Raw genomic sequence first — 6,073 nt, forward strand, 5'->3', positions numbered from 1 at the left:
GCATGTGAATTCTGTACATTCAGGGTAGAGTGCCAGTTTATTTCCCTGGGCCACCTAGTCCTTTGACGATTTTGTTTGGGATGTCCTTGGAGCTCACCAAGGATTTAAACCCAGGACCCCTCGATCAGCAGCCAAGTGCTCTGACGTCTCGGCTGCCACGCCCACCCTGTTGGCCATTGGTCGAATTTCTTTCATGTGTCGGCCATTCTGCTGGTACCTATTGGAAAATCAAGTTTTTAAATCTTTTTTATTTTATGACTATTGAGCATAATTACTAATATTTCTGAAAAAATTTTAGGGACAAAAGATGATTAAGAATGGGTTCCCTATGCCTTCCTCAGGGAAAAGGATTAAGGTTCACAGATTCCTTAAGAAGCAAGAACACCAGGCGAAGCATAATTTCCCAGTTATGCAATTCTCACCCTGTTAGTAGTCTAAGATAAATAGTCTAAATTGTCTGGATTGTACTAAAAACAACAAGACGTATCAGCTTTGTAATTTAGGATGAAACGAAAAACGGACTTTGCATCTGAAAGAGGATTCTAAAAGTTTCCCACAAAGTAACCTTCTAGATTATGCCTTTGACACATGATTGTCAAGCACCATCAATCCATATTGCTCCATTTTGAAGTATTTTATAACCTTTAACGGCAATCTGGTTGGCGCATTCATTATTCCTAAAGCATTTTCTTGTGATACATATTATCTTATAGTTTTCTTCTTTTCTCATCACGTGAGAAATCAAAAATACTAAAATATATACAATACTAAATTATTATCTACCTAGGGGATCGGGTTGGTGTGGTGGCTAGAGTGTTTCTTCCCACCCGGTGGGCCCGGGTTCAAATCCCGGCAGCGGCAGAGAATTTTCAGAGACTGCCCGATCCCTGCTTGAATGTTGTGTGGAGGAAATTTCAAGTGCAACACTCCGTCCGTCGGATGGGACGTTAAGCCGTGGTTCTCCAGGCGCCTTTCGTTAAGAGCAGGCTAATGCCGACGCCGGGTTTCTCTCCACCCTTCCTTACCTACCCTTACCTCATGGCGCAAATGACCTCGGTCGCCTCCTCCAAATACCATACCATTATCTATCTTGTAAGTTCCTTTCGGGAAATGCTGCGTTGAAAACATTTTTCGCTCAACGTTTCACTCCTCCTACTGGGAGCGTTTTCAAGAGAATGAGAGCAACGCTCTATTCCGATCTTATATAGGATACATTGGCCCGATTTGAATTTCGCGCGAAAGGCGATAGCCGTTGGGCATTAAAATGGGCCAGGAAACCTTCCCATACCCGGCTCAGGCTATAACCATCATCACTATAAAAATTATTTGTCCTTTTCGCTATTTCGACGGCTTCGAGTATAATGTCTTGATGGTAATCTCCCGTCTTCGCCAACACCCGTGTATAGTTAAACATTATTTTATGCCCAGTGCTCGAGGCGCAATATTCAGCGGCCGCTGAAGCGTCCCATTTATGAATCTGCATCTCTCTTTCGTGATCCGCAGCTGCAGGGAACCTCATACGCACCCATAGATGGAAGAGGATGGCTATCCTTCGGTGAAGGTAGGACATTTTTAATTTTCTTCGCCGTGCAGGAGCGAGTCTTGAAAAATAACTGAAAATCCTTCGCCGCTGGCACAGGTGAACGATAATATTTACATTGGTGTAAATACTTACGCATTATTCACAAGACGACGTGGAGAAAAAATGTTGAAGTATTTCATCGAAATGCTCCGAAAATTTTATTTGTTACATACCTAGGTATGTGCTTTATAAGTTTACCAGACTACTCGGATACTCCTCTCTCTTCCTCGCGCGATGGGTCGTTAAATTCTTCTCCGCTTTCTTCGATGGTGGAATTGCTTGGCTCTGGGGGGAGGAGGTTTACGAGGCGTTCCTACCCCAGAAACCGAGCTTGGGGCTCTTGGAGAGAATATAATAGTCAAGTTGTACGATTTGCACAATCCGATCAAATCAAATCGATCCCTAATAGCCATGTAACGCTTAAGCAATAAGCGAAGGTTGACCGCTGAAAATAACGAAGACGGCTGCGCCAGGTTTGTGGACAGACTTTTAAAAGTGACTGTACCTTCCTTCGCATTTTCTTCGCTATTGAAAAGAATCGAGTAATATCAAATATTTAAAAATATCGCAATTTTCTATTACATTCATGCCTAACATGAACCCATATTCATTCCTTACCTGAATTATTTTCTGAACTGAATGGGACGTACATTTAGCTCTGACTTTCCTTCCCAACCCACCTTATTTTCTCACTCAACATCCCACCCCACTCTCCCCGGCTTTTGGTCTTACAGTTAGCACCTCGCGACCGGCACTGCACTTCGTACGAGTGGGTTTGGAGATAATATCTCCGTGTGCTGTTAAATGCGACAGCGAGTGTGTGGCATAGGAGGGGCTATTCAATTTCGCATCGGGATAATCACCGACAGTGAACTCATCCATCCCTAGTGTTGCGCGATACCCATCCTCCCCCCATCACGTGACCCCGCCCCGAGAAATCCGGTATTCAAGAGGCGAATTGATGGGTCTCGGGTTCTACTTTGGCATGCTTGTCGAAAGTTGTGAGCGGTGGGCAGCAGAGGTAAGGGAAAGACGCTCCTGATCCCCGAAGTGGAGGTTGCGGCTGCTGAGACGAAGAAGCGACGCACGGCAAGGTGAAGAAAGGAATTAGGAAGTCCGGCGTCTTCGCTATTCGAGCTACGGAGACCCACGTTGGGAGCCACTGGCCGAGATCCTGATACTAGTGGGGCCGGAGAAGGTGAGTGCCATCCAGGAGCCGAGAGGCAGTGGCGGATTTACTGGGTAGAGGAGGTTGGGGAGGCTAGAGGGACGCTATAGCCCCCCATTGGGTCGAAACACACTATAGATGAAATCGAAATTTTAAGAGGTTGCCAATTTGTACAAAACTATTTATTTATATTTTCCGATATATTTACCTACTTTAACGAACTGAAATACAAATTGGCTCTAAATTTAGGGCTTATTTTACACGCTTTCGGTACGTTACAATCCAGTGGTGGATCCAAAGAGGGGCTAGAAGGGGCTGTAGGCCTCTGGTATCCAATTTACACTAGATATAATGGTAAATTTATTTGGACCCCCACTACTGTTGGGAGGTTACCCCTCGCTAGTCCCCCCCCTTGTCCCTACCCTGGATCCGCCACTGCCGCGAAGCAAGCAGTTTCCGAATTCCCATGACCACCTTTTACTCTGTCAAACGTCACCATACCCAATCACCCAACCCCATTTTGTAAGACTTAATTTTTGGGCAACCGTATTTTATAATTTACGTTGGGACGGTCGCTGTCTGTTTATAAGGTCAGTGCCTCCCGTCCTGTGGGAGACGGCTTGCCCGCATGTGCGGACGTTTGTCGCGGCTCTTAAACCATAGTTTGCGGGGAGGGTCGGTTTTGTCACAATGTTTGAAATAACAAGTGTTTCCTCCCAAAGTGAATAACTATGTTACAGCAGCAATCTCAAATACACGAAAAAAATCCTTTCCCTCATCACAAATGTTTTGCTGCGAAATATTATTTTGACTGCAGCCTCAAATTGCATTTATTTCTTAGGTAGCTACAAGAATTCCAGCCATGCAGTGGCGCAGAGAGGGAGGATTTTGGGGGATAAACCCCCCTCAGAGCTCAGAGAAATTTGTTTTATAAAAATATCTTATTAGGAAAAATTTTGTAATTAATATTAGGGGGACGGATGACTCACAAACAAAACATCAAATTATTCACACACCCATAAAACTTACCATTTTTAACCATTTATCTTAAAAAATTTCTCGGGTAGGATCCCTGCACCTCCCGCTTACCCAGGCGGGTATTCCATACTCCTCAGAGCCTTCCCAATTAGTTGCGCCTAAAATCCCCTAGACTTAATTACTAGTTTGGCCCCATGCAGCCATTAACTCTGCTAGATTTTCATTAAAATATAATTTATATCAATATCAAGATAACACCGAAAAAAGATTTGTTATACTAAAAATTTTTCCCAGGCTTCTAGATAGTTTTCACAGAAATCTTCATTAAACTTGAGTGCATCTATAATCGGCGGAGCATTATATACATATAAGGTCAGCGAGAGTTTTCATTACGGCCAATTCAATTACTCGTAAAAGAGAGGCTTTGTTGAATCAACCAAGGTGGTTAAGATAGGAGCGCATAGAAAGAGGGAGGCCAACATCACTCCTGCTTGGCGAAAGCAATATGTGGGCGTAAAATATCAAATATATATTATTAAATTTTTCAGAGATTTAATTAAATGATATACCGCACCAATTTTTAAAATAAAAGTATCTTAGTTTTAAATGAAAATGTTATTTGTAAGTTGTTCAATCGAAGTTTCGATAGCTCGATGTGCGATAAACGGGCGGGAACGACGACGCAGTACTTCGGCGCCATCTTCATTTTAATATAAGCCGATTGAAAATTCGTCGTCAGCGTTCTTGTAATTTTGCGATTTAATTTTTTTTGTTTCCTATCAGAATCATAGCCAGGAGAATAAATGTCCCCTGTTGGACTCTTACGTGATGGAAATAGTTCATTTTCGGGAGGAGGCGCTCAATATGTAGACAGTTACGGACTAAATTTGTATTGTGTTAACGGGAGTATTTATGTGGTGAGTGTAGTAATCTAGTAGGAAGAGCCTAGGCTGCTAATAGAAGGGTTACGGATGTTGCCCTCGGACACTCCCTGGTAAAATTCTCGGGTTGCGAATTGGTCCAAGGAAACGAGCTGTCTCCCTATCCTTACTGTGTGAAATTCAAACGCCTGTGGTCAAGTCATGGGAGAGGTCAACCCTCAATCATCCAAACCAGCATGGTGCGTGAGAGTTTTTATTGAGATGAGGTTAGCCAATGGCTTAATGTCCGATGAAACATTTCGAGGGTCTCCTGGCAGGTCAACCGGGCTGTTCAATCCGTGGCTTGTCCGTTTTAAGAAGAATATTTGGTAGTGAAGATGCAACCCGATGACCCAAGGAGTAATGCGAACCTGAATTAAGGTAAACTATTCATATCTAGATGTCTTTGTAGTTAGAAGATGGCGTTGTGCTTGATTCCTGTATTGTTGTGGAGTGACAAGGAGTACGCCGAGTGTTTGTGAAATGGACTGGCCCCATGTGCACTCCACACACAACCTGCGAATCAAATGTCCTCCGAAACAGCGATTACTACTTATAAATAGTATTTAAAAATCATGTATTTACAAAAGATTTCTTTGATAAATGAAGTTATTGAGATTATGAAAAGTGTTAAAATTAGTATTAAACCTTTACTCAGTGGCCATTTTTTTATTTTCCACCCTGGTGTTGAATCCCCTGAACCATATTCCTGGCTACTCCACTGTTACAAGGCCTGGAATAAGATCTTAGTGTTGCGCTGAAAGGCATGTGAGACAATAAAGAAAGGTAAGCATAATATATGGCATACCTATGCAATAAATCCAGCCACCTTCAGCAGGCCAAGTGACAGGAGACATTGCATCACACAAATGATCTGATGCATGTGGGCAAGCACACCTGAGGTTAATGGAAGTGATTGGTCCGAAGTGTTGATTTCAACACCTAAGTACTTGATGTGTCTCCTGGGAGTGAGGACACATTTTTCGAGATTTTGTATCATCCCAAGATCATACTGCAAGAATCCACTGTGTCGTTGACTGAGTCTTCAGCGTCTAAGACGAGCAACCAATCATCAAGGCAATGGATAAGAGGTACATGAAACTTATTAAACACTTCTCTTGTGACGGATCTCGCCCAGCATTGCATTATAGCCAGGGCTAAACAATGTCCAATTGGCAGTCGGTTAAAACAGTGTAAGTCCTTACCAATGCGAATGCCGTAAAACTTCCTGTGTCCTGGAGCGATGGGAATTTGGTAGAATGCATCAGTTGAGTCAATTTTACATAGCGACTTGTCTTTGGGGATGCTGGTGAAGGCCAAGCTTTTAACCCTTAGGCTGTGGGTTCGAACTCAAGCGTTTTGTATCCAGACTGCGGGAAAAAAGTTTTTAAACGTTTGATTGCTCAACTACCAACGGCCGTTTCG

The sequence above is a fragment of the Ischnura elegans genome, chromosome 3 (genome assembly GCF_921293095.1).
Source record: "Ischnura elegans chromosome 3, ioIscEleg1.1, whole genome shotgun sequence".
Taxonomy (NCBI): domain Eukaryota; kingdom Metazoa; phylum Arthropoda; class Insecta; order Odonata; family Coenagrionidae; genus Ischnura; species Ischnura elegans.